The sequence below is a fragment of the Trachymyrmex septentrionalis genome, unplaced genomic scaffold, assembly GCF_001594115.1.
Source record: "Trachymyrmex septentrionalis isolate Tsep2-gDNA-1 unplaced genomic scaffold, Tsep1.0 scaffold209, whole genome shotgun sequence".
Classification (NCBI taxonomy): Eukaryota; Metazoa; Arthropoda; class Insecta; order Hymenoptera; family Formicidae; genus Trachymyrmex; species Trachymyrmex septentrionalis.
Window position 1 is genome coordinate 4,547 of NW_017305277.1, and position 16,861 is coordinate 21,407.

Sequence of the window (16,861 nt, forward strand, 5' to 3'; positions counted from 1 at the left end):
CTTGTACGTAGAGGATGACAATGCGGGACATTTTGTGCTCATCAAAAATCTATCCCGACTAGTCAGCTCACAACTTAGCAGAAAAAAGAATAGAAAATATTTCTGCGATAGGTACGTACACATAACAACAACAACAAAAACAACAACAACAACAACAACAACAACAATAACAATAACAATAATAATAATAATGACAGTAATAAAATTAATATTGATAAATGCGCGGTTTTTTCAGATGCCTCCACTATTTAAACTCGAGCGTTAAATTGGAGATCTACAGCGAGAACTGTGGAAAACTAAATGATTGCGTGATCAAACTACCGAGAGAAGACGATAAATGGCTAAGTTTTGACAACCACTACAGGAAAAAACGCGTTCGTTGTTTAAGCTGACCTGGAGTGTGCATTGAAGAAAACAGATAAGGATCCCGCATCAGCTATGTACACGTACCATCATTATAACGTGTTTAGTATTGGATACTACATGCACTGCTCGTACGACAGCTCACTGTCGGGCTATCGTTTTCAGAACGAAGAATTCAGATATTTGACGCATAGTCTACAGTCTATAATTTCGGCTAATGTACCCATGGCGGATTTCACGCAAGATGATTGACAAAAATTTAACAGCGCCACGCATTGTCACGTGTACGAGGAACCGTTTGCACCAGACGATACGCGGATACGCGATCATTATCATTTAACCGGGCGATACAGAGGTCCCGAACACTCAAATTGCAATCTAAATTATAGGGATTCGCGTTGCATACTCATAGTTTTTCATAACTTATCAGACTACAAAGCGCATTTTGTCATCAAAGAAATTGCTACCGAAGGATGTTATACCGATAACTAAAGAAATATATATCTCGTTTACTAAACATGTTGATAGTATTAAAAATGATTAAAAGAATTATGTAAAATTACTTATAGATTCATTCAGATTTCTCACTTCTAGTTTAGACAAATTCTTTTCTCAGTAAAGATAAGAGTAGCTATACTAGGCAAGTTCTAACCCATGGAGTTAAAGGAGGATACTCATAGACGCGGGGAGGGGGGAACACACTATAGAATTCTAGATGTCACAAAAAAATGCGTAGGTAAGGATTCGCATATTAGGGAAAAAGAGCGCGACGGAGCGTGTAACGTGAAATGAGTGAAGAAAGAACGGAAGAAATGAATCAATAGAGTAAAACTTTTTTTATGATGCAGTTTTTTCAACATGGTTTTAACTAGCGCGAGGTATAGATGGGGAGTAAAAGAAAATACATATGCAGTAATGCGAACGAAAAATTTTTTATTCACATCTTATTACACTGATTGTTTCTCATATTTTTATTTTTTTTTCCGTGATCGACAGCGTTCGAATGCGATCGACGGCTTCAACATCGCTAGCAGTGCTTTCTGGAAAAAGAGAACGAAAAAATTTTTTGATTATTGTTTGCTTTTAGCAGAGAATAAATGTATTAATACTAGTCATCATAAACGCATTTGTAAACAAAGAAGATACATACGATATCATTTGACTTATATTTTGCTGACGTTGATGATGAGGAACACGTTGGCGATTTTGATGCTCCAGGACATTCCCAATATCTCGCTTTTTCCTTCGATGGTGGTGGACTTGGCGGATCTGGTGATCCGATGAAGAGACGCTACCCCTTGCGCTCGATCGATTTTCGACGTATATATTCTTTTGTTCGATCCATGTCTTATCACTCGTAATCGAAATTTGCGATTGAATGAAAAAAAGTTATATACACTGTTTATATACACTGTTTATATACACTATCAGATTGATGACACATCGCGACGCGTTAAGAGAAGCGCCGATATTCGGCTGCTAACCAAAAAACATGATTTTTCTGCAGTAAATGCGGAAGGCAGGATGTGTAAGTATCCGCACAAAAGCAAGTACCCCGAATCGAACACACTCCTTTTTGTCATCGATTTCTCTTTTATTATTGGAACATGCGTTCTCTCGTCTAGACAGTATTTATTTAAATTTTACAATCGACAATATAAAAAAATTAAAAGCTACGCTTTGCGATCCTACATTTATTTTACCAACTTTCTGTTGTTGACGAGAAAACGCCCTTCAACTTTCTTTTACGCGTTTAGAAATATGAGATGTTATGAAATATTTTTTTCTACACAATTTCTGATCCACATTTAGATTTTTTTGTATTTACTGAACCGATCGTATTTAAATAGGATTTTCTCTATATGGTTTGTAACCTTTGTTGTAAATTTTATTGGCATGGATCAGGCGATTCTGAAGATCTATGTTTTCGCTTATGTTTCCAATATCGTTGGGAAGGTTTCTAATGACACGTTTCTGGAATATTCCGATCGGTGACCGTTAACGCTCGAATTTTATGTTCGCGCTTTGTCCTAATGACTATTTCTGTCGAAATTTTCACGAAACGGAGAAATCGTGGAGTCCACTGGATGCAACGAAATATATAATAGCTCATAAGTGCTCGACATCTCAATCCTACAAGACGAACGAATCAATCGCAGTCTCGAAAAATCGTTCGCCATGATCGTACCAATGTTTGTAGATTTGCAAGGGTTTATCGTTGGGAAGAAATTTATCGTAAAGGAAGTGGCGGTGTTGAGAAAAGGAGCCATTCTCTCTCACCATATTTTTACGAGTCCCATGTCATGGGATTTCTTAACAAAATCCGAAAAGGGTTATGTTTCCTTGCTGAGGGCCCATCACCATGGATTGCAATGGAAAGACGGGATGATCCCGCACAGCATGGTGAAACGTCTGATTACGATGGTTATAATTGGTGTGGAAGAAGATGACGACAATAAGGCTCTCGTATATGTTAAAGGGTGTGAAAAACGTGAATGGTTGGTGGATATACTCGATAACGACGATTTGACCATTGCGACCCTGGATGCCGATTACGAAGATATAGATTCTTTGAATAATCTAGATGTTACCAATACTTTGCGATGCGGACAGCATATCAAAAGTTGTGCGTTACAGAACGTATTTAAGATATACAATTTGTGGTCGCACAACGCCAAAAAGAAATATGTAAAGTTTAAAATAATATGAGATTTCTTTTTAATACGTTTTAAGTTTCTTTACTCTTTCCTTTCTTTGTAATTAAGAATTAGTTAATAATAGCTATTAAGTAGTAGTACAATTTAACAAATATTGAATTGGTCGATAAGAAAGTGCGCTTGGCAATTTGTATTACATTAATAAAAATATTATCATAATTAGCTACTATGTTATAGTACATGCATAAAAAATATTACCATAATTACTAGATCATAGAGAAGAAGAGACAGAGAATAATATGATAAGTGTAGCAACGGGTGGAAAAGAAAGAACGAAGCCCTTCTATCTCGAACCCTGTGTGACACACATACACGCACGCACGCACGCACCTCATATGAGCATTAACACAGTTTATAACTCGCCTATTTATTCTATTTTTCTGCAAAATTATCCCCTCCCTTGCAATTTGTTTTTAGTTAGAGCTGTACGCAATCTTTACACGTTCAGTATTGCTTTAGTCGCTTGTACGAAAAGTCCAACAACAGCAGCAGCAACAGCAGCAGCAGCAGCAGCAATGTACTCCGCTGTAGGAAGCAATACACACAAAAAAATTATTATGGTCCACTTCAGAATAATGATGGAACTCCATCACTTACGTGATGGAAAAGATGTGCCAAGTAAGTTTAAAAATTTATCACTTTATACTTTTTCAAATTAACTATTTAATTAATTATTTAATGTTTTTTTATATTTTTTAGCGCGCCCATGCATCGTGTGGTTCGTACTTAGTAGAAAATACGCATTGACACGTACGGGATATAAATTCCTAGAAATTAGTATCAACGTTGGCCCACCGAGCTACGTGGAGATTGCGATAGGTGATAATCGTGGAAACGAATTAATACTATCTATCGAAACATGGAAAGGACTCTATGAACAACGTTGGAACATTCAAAACTGTCTTCGGAATCATCACAATAGTAATTCTATTAGCATTGGACCGCTGATTATGCGATTCAATACGATTGAAAATGCTAAAATTGTATGGAATCATCCGACGTACGTTTAATGATAACTAAATCAATAATATTGTTTATGTTCAACTTAAATCAATGCATTGAATTAGCATTCGATTGGTTGGTATCGTTGAGAAAGTCGATACACAGTTTACACGATTCTCGAATATCGCATCCACTGCAATGGATGCTAAAGATGCACCAAATGTAATATGCGCTAGCGATTACTTTGATAAAAATTAACTCCTCGACTGCGAACTATTAGCTGTAGTTTTTTGTGCATAAGAAAAAATTGTGTAAAAGAAATATAAATAAAAAAATTTTTAATCTAAAAATTATGGTGTAATTTTCTTCACATATATATAATAAGGGGAGGGGGTTGAAATATACGGCTTGTGTCCCTTCTATTTTTGAATAGAAGGGATCTTTTATGACTGTACATGTGTATAAAAAATTACTGAATAGAAAATAGCTATAATACAATCAAGAACAATATAGAATCACTGTAACAGATCAGGTACACGGAAGGACGAAAGAAACAAATACGGATTAAAAAATACGAAAATTTATTATTATTATTATTTATTACATTAATTTATATGGTTCTACATTTAGATTTTTTTTGTATTTACTGAATCGATCGTATTTAAATAGAATTTTCTCTACATGGTTTGCAACCTTTGTTGTAAATTTTATTACCATAGATCAGGCGATTCTAAGGATTTATGTTTTGCTTATGTTTCCAATATCATTGGGAAGGTTTCTAATGAAACGTTTCTGGAATATTCCGATCGGTCGCTTTGTCCTAATGACTATTTCTGTCGAAATTTTTTCGAAACGGAGAAATCGTGGAGTCCAACGAAATATATAATAGCTCATAAGTGCTCGACACCTTAGTTGACGTCCTGGAAGACGAACAAATCGATCGCATAGATAAGAGCAGCGTGAAAAGTATGGCTAACCATCGTGCGAACATTGAAGACATAGCCAACGTAGTCGAGTACATGAGAAACGTGGATCAGGGACAGTTCGCGATTATTAGAGACGAAGTGTTCGAAATGTTAGAAGAAGCGAATATAGATTTTGAAGAAATAATGAACCAAGATTTCGACGAAGAAGAAGTGCTATCCGACGATACTGGTTATGTTAGCGGCTTGAGCGAGCACGATGATTAGCTAACGTAATCGAGTATATTAGAAAAACGTGGATCCGGAACAGTTCGCGATTATTAGGGACAAAGCGTTCGAAGTGTTAGAAGAAATAATGGATCAAGATTCCGACGAAGTGCTATCCGACGATACCGGTTATGTTAGCGACTTGAGCGAGCACGATACGGATCACGCAGAAAAATTTGTATCGTCTCCAGAAATCTGTGCATCGAACTAGACACTGCATGATCCAGTGCTACTATACAACGGGTGGTGCTTCAAATATATGTGCAACATGTATGATACGTTTGGCTGACATCGATGTTGTAGGAATGTATATTGTAAGGAAGCACAATGTCGATTATATTGATGCGTTAGACGGTCGGTCTTGCACGAATTGCAGAGTGCCAATGTACACTATATTTCCGTGCAACAAGTACCCACATTGCACACATTGTAAAACTATTGTGAACAGTATTGTGAGCGAGACGCTAACGGGAAATATGTGGGAAGACTGTAACGTAGATAATGTATTGTATAATATGTTCTCGGTAATTCGCAAAAAAGAGACATAGGTGTACGAATATTGCCAGTGCAACTCCTACGCGATCGAGAATTAGGTATACGTGGTGAGAAACATGGAACAGTTATCAGAGAGCCCGTTTCTGACTGGTCTTTATTCGCGCGACAGAAAGTGTACCCACGGTTACGAGGACAATGAGTATAAAAAGAGACATTAGTGGAATAGAAATATCAATATAATAAAGGACGATTATTATTGGGCGAAGAAAATCGCAGATAAAAGTCAAAGTTGGTGCATCTGCATTAAGATTCCCGCAAATAGTGAAAAGTGCGTCAAACTGCTGATTATTGACAATATATGGATGGAGTTTCGTGATCGCGATCTTGCACTAAAACTGTTTTTCGATAGATGCGACGATCAATGCTTTGAGTGTGAACAGTGCAATTTCGCAAACAAACATAATGAAAAAGTGTTAGAATGTTAAGACATTCTAGATATGTCGCGGTGCTGCAACATGTGTGAATGAGTCACGCAAGTACTCCGTGGAAGAGTGTGACGTGATCTAAAGAAAAAAAAAGACATCGAAAATCATGAGCGAGTGGAACGCGAACTAATGGAGCAGTGCGGCCAGGTCGCTACTCTGGTGGAATGTTTCGCGTGGCTGCAACGATGCGACGAGAGCATCGAGCGGTTCAAAAAACTTTGTCGTGCTAAGCATCCGCGCCTCGCCGTTGGACACAGGCAATCCATGGATGGCAAGGATTGCGTGACTCGCGGGTGCAAAGACACAATTAGTGCACGTTGGTAGCGGATACGCGAGTCGCGACGAAAGATCTCTCGTCTGGCAAGCGATCGACACCGCGTTTGAAAGCCGTATACTGACGGGTACTGGTCAACGTGGATTACATTGAGCCGCGGCGGTTTTTGGAAGACGCAAGAGAAATAGTGCTTGAGCGTGTGCGAGACGCTGTAGAAAGACATGGTAATGTAAAAGTGAATACCGCGTTCAACGGCGAGTTTACGACGAACAACAAACGTGACATTAAGAGTATAAACACTAAGAATATTGAGATATACGGATACATCGATTTGCGCGAGTGGTACGAGCAACATATCATCGAGCCTACGTTGACATCACTCGAAGAGTTCCAGAAATGCGACAGCGGTGGGCATTGCCACATATATTGAATTTGACTATCAATGTGAACAAACTAAATTCTATGCGTGCGGGATGTTACTTCAAAGTGCCGTGGGAAATAGTGACGAAACAAGGGTTGATCAATGTTAATACGACAGACAATGCGTGCTTCGCGTGGTCGGTGGTGGCCGCTCTGTACCCGGCTGAAAAGCATACGGAGCGAGAGTTATCATATCCGCATTATACGACACGAGTGTTGAATCTCACGGGTATCGAATTTCCAATGACATTAAAAGACATTCCTAAATTTGAACGGTTGAACGCGGTGTCGATCAATGCATACGACATCGAAAATGCATAGGTCCTTCCTCTGCGGTTTACCTACGACAAGAAGGAGGAACACGTCAACGTGCTGTATGGTATATGCAAGATCTACGACGGTGTCGGCTACTTTGCATAGATCAAGAACCTGTCGCGTCTTGTGAGATCGCAAATTATCAGGAACAAGAACAAGAAATTTTTCTGCAATCGGTAAGTACACATGAAAAAATTATTATAATTTTCTGTCTTACTAATAAAATAATGATAACAGTTATAGGTTTTTTTGTTTTTTTTTTCAGATGCTTGCATTACTTCGGTACAAATGAAAAATTGCAGTTGCACGTATTGCGCTATAGGAAAATCAATGACTGTGTTATCTGACTGCTCAGCGCGAGAAGTGATTCGAATTTGGGAACACTGCAACAAGGAGTGCGTCCCATTCATCGTCTACGCCGATTTGGAGTGCGTTTTACAGAAGATGGAATCCGACAGGGAAGATCGCGTATCACGCATAAGGTATTCAGCATAGGTTACTGCATGCGTTGTTCGTACGATGACGCGTCATCAAAGTATCACTTCCGTCGCAATGAAGACTGTATAGCATGATACGCGCGACAACTCAAGAATTTGGCGCATCGCGTAAAAAATTTCATATCTGCCAATGTGCCCATGGAAACGTTGTATAGGTAAACAGCAATGGGAGGCGTAGCGTAACGCGACGCGTTGTCATATCTGCGAGAAACCGTTCGGGCCGAACGATACGAGGGTCCGCGATCATTGCCACATCCACTTAATCGGTAGATACCGCGGTCCAGCGCATTCGAATTGTAACTTAAATTATAAAAATTCATTATATATTCCGATCGTTTTTCATAATTTATCGGGCTATGCGCATTTTATAATTAAGGAAATCGCTACAGCATATAAAGGACATGTAGATGTCTACCGATAATCAAAGAAAAATATAATATATTTCCTTCACAAAACATGTCAATAGCACTAAAGACAAAAATAAAAATAATTTTCAGAAAAATTATGTAAAATCACATTTTATTGATTCTTTCAAATTTCTCAGTACAAGCCTCGATAAATTAGCGTCGTATCTCGATAAAGACAAATTAAAAATTATACGTTCCAAATTTTCAACACTATCGGATGATGAATTTGAATTACTGACTCGTAAAGGTGACTCGAATCTTTTTACAGTTCGTTAACGGGCGATACCGTATCCAAGAGCAATTATGCTCACGCCGCGAACATATGGCAGCGATTCTCCATCCGAACGCTCGGTGAATACAATGATTTGTACTTGAAAATCGATGTCTTGTTATTAGCTGACATTTTTGAAAATTTTCGCGAAAATTGCGTCGCGAGTTACGGTCTCGATCCCGCACATTATTACATCTTGCCTGGTTTTACGTGGGATGCGATGTTAAAACATACGCGTGTAAAGTTTGAGTTATTCACTGATATTGATATGATCATGTTCATCGAGCGCGGTACACGCGGCGGCCAGTACAGTCAATGTTCAGGCAGATACGCGCAGACTAATAACAAGTATATGCATTTGTCCAATCCGTCGGAACTTGATGTACTACGACGTTAACAATTTATACGGGTGAGCGATATGTCAACCATTGCCATATGCCAAATTTTGATGGATCGAAGACGCTGCGAACTTTGACGCGAGCGCAATCGCTCTGGATTCACCCACCGGTTACATTCTCAAAGTCAATCTCGAGTATTCGCAGCATCTACACGACCAACACACTGACCTACCGTTCTGTCCGACGCGCGATGAGCCGCTCGGCAAGCCCGAACATAAACTTCTAGCGACGTTATACGATAAACAGTGTTACGTCATCCACTACTGCAACCTGCAGCAATCTACTCATCACTCTTCGCATAACAAAGATCCATAGGGTGCTACAATTCGCGCAATCTCCATGGCTTCGCGATTACATTAAACTTAATACAAATTTCAGAAGGCGCGATTTTGAAAAACGATTTTGAGAAAAATTTGTATAAACTAATGAACAACGCGATATTCAGTAAAACTATGGAGAATGTGCGCAACCACGTCGACGTAAAATTATTAACAAAATGGGACGGACGCGATACGGCGCGGAGGCAATGATTGCAAAACCGAATTTCCACAGTCGTAGCGTCTTTGTGGAAAATTTAATCGCCGTCGAACTGTGCAAACTCGAGGTGAAGTTCAACAAGCCGATTTATTTAGGTATGCGTATACTCTGCATACGAGGGTGGTCCCAGAAGTACCCGACCCAACAAAGAAAACACAAAAAATTTGGGAAAAAATATCTTTATTTCTCAACATAGTCTCCTTTTAGCTTGATACACTTTTCCCAGCGATGTTCAATAGCTTCGATGGCCTGTTTATAGTAAGAACCTTTGAACTCCTCAAAATAGCCATTTACCGCAGACTCCACCTCTTCATTGTTGGTAAATCTTCTACCACCGAGCCATTTTTTCAAGTTTGGAAAGAGAAAATAATCCGAGGGGCCTAAATCTGGCGAATAGGGTGTGTGGGAAAGCAATTCGAACTTTAACTCATTGATTTTGGCCATCGCGATAATGGATGTATGAACTGGTGCATTGTCTTGATGAAACAACACTCTCTTTTTCACCAAATGTGACCGTTTTTCCTTGATTTCATTACTCAAACGCTGCAATAAGTTCACATAATACTCGCCATTGATTGTTCTTCCTTTCTGAAGGTAATCAATGAAAATTATGCCACGCGCATCCCAGAAAACTGACGCCATGACCTTGCCTGCCGATGGAACTGTTTTTGCTTTCTTCGGAGCCGATTCCCCCTTTTCAGTCCACTGCTTCGACTGTTCCTTCGTTTCAGGTATGAAGTGGTGGACCCATGTTTCATCCATTGTTATGAATCGGCGCAAAAATTCGGGTTTGGTGCTGCGAAACATCGCCAAATACTCTATTGAAACATCCTCTCGACGCTGCTTTTGTTCGATTGTGAGCAAGCGCGGCACCCACCTTGCCCACAGCTTTCTCATCTCCAAATTTTCAGCCAATATGCGATGTACAGCACTTTTTGAAATGTTTACCATGTCTGCTAGCTCGCGCACTTTCAATCGACGGTCACCCAATACCATTTTGTGGATTTTCTTCACCATTTCTGGAATGGTCACCTCACTTGGTCGACCACTGCGATGTTCGTCTTCGCAGTTCGTACGGCCTCGTTTAAACTCTACCATCCAATATGTTACTGTTGTAAACGAAGGAGCAGACTCCTCCAGAGAAGAATCCAGCTCGGCTTTGATATTGGTTGGGCTAAGACCTTTCAAATGAAAGTATTGTATCACATAACGATGACCAATTTTTTCCATCTTTGCAAATTAACCGAGATCGTCCACTATTGATGGCTGCCAAACAAATACTGAACAGCGTAGCGTCTTCAAACTTCATAGTTAAGCTTTAGAAAGTTGGTGCTGTTTTTTGTGACTTTTTTTATAGAACATTTGTGATTTTTTTTATACAACAACCGCCATCTGTACGTCAGGTCGGGTACTTCTGGGACCACCCTCGTATCGAAAGTCTGCTTATACGAATTTCACCACGAATATATATTACCACTGCAGACAATATACTAGCTGAGAAGGCGCGGAAACGCATCACCGCGAGTGATTCGGCTCTGGGCGAGAGAACCGCCGCTGCTGGCGTCTGGGCAGCGATGAAAGCCAAGACCGAGATCGGCATGGGCATGAAACCGAAGAAGAAGACGACGAGGAAAAAGGCGACAAAAAAGCGGATACTTCCAACGGCGAAACGAAGCGGTGCGTTACCGTTTCTGCCAATGTTGGGCGCGCTCGGATCCTTAATCGGCGGAGCAGCCAGCATGGCAAAAGCTGTAAACGACAACAAAGCCGCGCGACGTCAGCTCGAAGAGCTGCAACGTCACGACCGCGCGATGGAACAGGGCCGCGGACTGTATCTCGCTCTGTACAGATACGGACTGTATTTCGGCCCGTATGGGCCGGATGGCCCATGGACAGCACATGGATGGCACATGGACAGGATGTAGCTGCAAAGAAAAAAAAAACGCCAAAGAGACGATAAAAATGCCGTCTGTCAATGTGCAATATCAATGTGCAATTAAACGAGCTCGCGAGACGTATGCGCATACCATATTTTAGAAGCGTTTTCATGCGTAACGCGTTATCGACGAGCGGTGCGTGTCGAAACGAAAGCGGTATCGTTAATCTGGATGATGTGACGGGGCCTGGTACTTACTGGGTAGCGTACACGAAGAGGAACGATTACGTCGTATACTTTAACAGTTTCGGTAATCTTTGATTTCCCAAGGGACTGGTGCGATATTTCGGGAACGGTGCTACGAGGATAGAGTACAATCGTACGTCCTATTAGATGTACGATTAGAGCTTCTGCGGACAGATGTGTCTGCGGTTTCTATAAACGGTAGACGCGCGTGAATTTAAAAAGCTCGAGATGCTGTGAAATCTCAGTATTAATCGAACGCTTTTTTCATCATGTCGCTGACGCTTATGCTGAGCGGGAAGAGCATCGTCCTCGCGGCGAACTACTTTCCCGCCATAGATTTGAGTGACACGATACTAAATCACACGATACAAAACCTTATCACACGATACCAAACGTGAATGAATCGAACAAATTTTATTTTGTTGCACAACCAAGCATTCGTGGGCCATCAAGACGGCTACTCAGCTCGAGAAGCCGCGCTACGTCATTTTCGCTATGCAAACAGATCGAAAAAATGTCATGTCCGAGGATATAAGTCGATTCGACCACTGCCAATTCGAAACTCTACCTGAATACGGAATGTTATTCGTACGATGACTTAAATCTGGATTTTGATAAAAACAGATGCACGATTCTGTAAAGGCTACTACGGATACGAGTATCTCGAGCCGAGTCTCACCTTTACAACTTTTTTACGCAATGGTCCGTTCGTGACCATCGATTGCTCTCGACAGAACCAATCGGTCAAGAGTGACACCGTGGACGTGTGATTAGACTTTAAATGTAAGGAGAATGTAAATACAACAGCCTATTGTCTCATCATACACGATCGTGTGGTTCAGTATAATCCATTGACCAACGTGCGCAAAATCACCTAAGTGTACCTCCACGATATAAAATCTACGATACGCCATAATCGACGGCTGTATTTGAAGATGATGCTATCGTGTACGTTAAGGGACGCGAGAAACAAATGTAGCTGTGGAACTTGCTTCTGGACGATGAACGAGAACTCATGTACATCAAGACCTTGGATGCAGTTTACGATGATATGGAATCTTTAACTAATTTGGATGTATAATAATAATAATAATAATAATAATGCTATACAATGTGGACAACATGTTGAGAATTGCGCATTACAAAATGTATTGAAAATATATAACTGGTGGTTGCAAAAAAATTTTTTAAAATAAAAATACGTTAACGTATTTATTATGTATTTCTTTTCCCTTCCTTTGTAATTCATGTATTTATATAAAACGTACGTATGTATAAACGTACGTATAAACGTATGTATAAGTGTACGTATGAACGTATGTATAAACGTATGTATAAACGTACGTATAAACGTATGTATAAACATATGTATAAGTGTACGTATAAACGTATGTATAAGCTTGTTACAAAAATACGTAGAAAGATGTGATGAAACGTATCGCGAAACGTTTGAATTCTTGAAAAGAGGGAGAGCCTGCCTCTCCTCTTCGATTCCAGAATTATTACCATATACGTCACAATTTACGCAGATGCAATTAGTCTTGCGATACCCGTCCATCTTCAATGGACGTCAGCTCATCGATTGCGAGTTATTAGCTTTAGTTTTTAATACTGTTCCGGAATTATCGTTATAGTCTTTTCGTATTTTTGGAGCGAACAAATAGCTCGTCGACACAAAGCGATCAAAACAGCGAGCATACCTCGATCCTGTGCTAATCACGCTGTTTGTCGCAAAATGACACGCGATCCCCCTTGCGCAGATCGAGAAAACCGTCGATCGCGCACACGCTCCGTGTGAGAATCGACAGTTCGCCACCGAATCCCGATCAATATAGTTCAAATATCGCTCCTCGCTCTTAACGCAGATTCGCGAACAGTTAAGTGCGAACGAACAGACTCGTCGTCGCGTATAACCGCTGCCTGCTACTATAACGTGAACAGTATACGTGTACCGCGAGACAACCTAGTGCGCGAGACTTACCGGCGGTTACGATAAGATTTGCCCGTCTCGTCACTACTGGCAATAAACACTTTATCGAACGTGAAGTTATTCAACGTTATACCAAGGCGAACTACCTGTGTACGCATCGAACCGAGCGCTTTAAGTGTCGCAAACCTTTTACTACGAGCATCGTTTACTGCCCGCTTCAAAGAAAACGGAATTCAACTGTATAATAAAACTAACTTATTACAATCAAGAGAGTCAGCGTTGATTACACGCCGTCTTGGCGAGCGAGTCTTCCTTACATGGTGACACCAGCCATCCGTCACAAAACATATTCTGATCCTTCGAGCCGGATTGTTGCCAAGGAAAATTATTGCTCTTCGTTTGATTCTCGACCTTGCTAAGACGTGCTTTCAATTCAAAATAATGTCTCTCGATGAATTGATGAACATGCAAACCCAGCAGATGGGCGTCATATCTCGCACGCTCACGAATTTCAAGAAGCTCGGGCAAACCAAGATGACACGTGCCGTCACACGACAACGACTCGCAACTCAAGGAGATTTTTGCTAGATGCCAGGAGCTGGACTGCAAAATCATGCTAGCTGCAGACGAGAAGTCGAAGGCAACCCATGCGTACTTCACCCAGAATTACTTCTTGACATGTGAGGACTACTATCACAAAGCTGCCGACTACATGGCCGAATACGATTGTTTCGGGGAATACCTGTACTGAATTCAGCTGAAAGCGACACAAAATGTCATCACTGTGATGCTAAGATCGATTCAGCGCTGCACACCCTGACCGAATGTCCGACCTGGGAGGTACAGTGCCAAGCCTTGTCAGGGCTGTAGGCAATGATCTCTCTCTCTCGGGTGTATATTTAGGATGCTTGAAAGGGAGAAGCAATGGAAGGCAATGAAAGAGGCAATGGAAGGAACAAGGACGCTGAAAGAGGAGCGGTGAATCACTTCCTCTTTTCGAAGATCAAGTGAGCGGTGATGGGCGTCCTCCGACTATGAGGAGGTGTCCTCACCGGCCCGCACACTTGAGACAGTAAGACGGGTGGGCCATCACTTATATAAGACTTCCCACCCGTTATACGAAGAGCCAGAGATCCGACGCCCCCTGGCTAAAAGCAGTTAATTCAATCAGAAAAGTCGGGACGCAAGAACTTTGCCGTAACTCGGGGGCAGCATGCCGATGGCGAGTACCAGTCTCCCCCCATCTAGAGTTGTCAGTCGGCAATGAAGGAGTTTTTAGTGGGTAGGCAACGGCTCTTGGCTCCTTGCTCAGAGGAAACAAAGCGTGCGAATCCCACACTACCCCCAGGTTAGATTGTAACCGAATCCACGATTCTTTTGCACGGATCCCAGTCCCCAGTCTCTTTATTCTACGTGTCTTTTAACTCTCCAAATACAAAAGTGTTTGTTATTGTCTGCTCTGTCCGTCGTCTACTTGTTCCGAGACGATCAGTTTCCCGTTGCCGGATCGCTCCGGATGATTAGCGCAGGAAGGGTTTTAAAGCAATAGCAGACAGACAATATTTAATTCAACAAAACAATTGATATATTGTAAAACCTATTACACATAACTATTAAACATAAAATGTATTTATATATAGGATGAGCATTGGTGATCGTACAGTATCTGGTTAGTTGCTTTCGCGTTCTTACATTCTTCTTTCTCCACATATGACGATCATTTGTTACAAAATCGCTGGCACTCGCGAACGTCGACGGCCCGTACTATCTCGCGCATGTCTGCAGATCACGCTCTGGCCTCGCTAATCCCGATTTATTCGCCGCAATCTCAATCGTGGTTCCTACTTTTCTCGATCGCTATCGTGTTTGGGAGATCGCTCGCGATTCTACTATATCTCTTCGCGGTCTAACGATGACGTTTTATCCCTACGGTCGGGGAACTACTTTCCGACTTGTCTACACTGCTTAGCGGAATCAAGAGGACTCTTTTTCCTCGTTGCAGTTTCGCGGTCTCCGGAGCACTTTCTCTTACTCATTAAATACGTCTTATCACTTCTGCGATTGGGATGTAACTCCCTGATTTGTCTATACGATCGCGCGGTCTGGAGAGAACTCGATTACCTTCGCTCGCTCGCCGTCGCTGCTCGCGTCGTCCCTCTATCGTCGTTCTTTTTCAACTCTTAGCCCGCATTCGCTATTTGCTCTTACAATACTTGTTTCGCTCACAGCGCTTACGGCGCTCGCCCTTAACTCTATCGCTTGCTTGTACATTTTATCGACGTTTCTTTGCTAAGACTACTGATCATACCCTTTTCTTTTCAGGTACTCGTCGTGGTTTCAACTCTGCACCAATTATCCTTTTTCCACGCTCGAAAACAAAGATAAGTGTGTCCATTACTCAACTTATCGTTTTTCTCTTCCAGATTATCGCTGGTGTCTGGTCTTCATTCTTTCCGCCCTTCGAATATCTCTCCGGGTACCCTTTTCTCGATACTCATGCTTTCTTTGTCGGTTTTTTTATCGTCAGTCCCCGAGATAGGTCCCCAATTACTGCCTCGACTCGGAAATTTCGCGCTCGTGTTACCCCTTCTCCACGAAACTACGTTTTGAGTACTTTTGGGTGCGATATCCGGAATGGGTTCTCGTCGGTTTTCTAGGTTACCCCCTCCTCGCACAATGATGATGACGTTTTTTCTTGTCACACTCCTATGATACTTTATTTCTGAAATATTAATTCAATTTAATTGAATGTATATTAGATAGTAGTTCAACATCTTAACACTCGACCGAAAAGGCGCTTTGTATTTAAAGTCTTAACACTCCTATGAATCGAAAACGTTGTTTCGAGATAATTGCGATCATCTTAGAATCATATATCGTCCTTCCGTTTCTCCTTACCTTGACGAATGACGTTAGCATCTTTTCTCCCGTGCGTCTGCCTTCACCATTGTTTTTCAGAAATAATTTCCGCTCCTGGGTCTCCGCGGTAAGTCCACCCTGTGACTTAAATAATTCTACTTTCGATTGCTAATCGATGAAATAACAGTTACAATAAATCCCCTTATCGCCCTTTCCAGAATGGCGGGCTATCCAGTTCATCGTGCTGAATCGTGACGCTTCTCTGATTACTCTTTCTTTTATTTTCAGGTACATCTTTAGCGACTCGCGTTACCATTTTTATTCAAACTATATCGTGGTTTTATCTAAAATAACCAACTTAACAAAATGATAACGGTTGCCACTTACGAATTTAAAATAATCCCCGTGACTACCTCAGCGAAGTTTATAATACTAATGTTAATTTGCGTCCATTTGGCGCGCGATTCTTAACTTAATTCTTCTAGCTAACTCATCTAACAATTCTAACGCTATTGAGGATAATAATGATAATGAGCATAATAACTATGATAATAATAGTATTATAGTAATAGTTTTATAGTAATAATACTATAAAACAAAATAGCAATAACTATTCCCGCGCATGTAAGTCGTGACTCG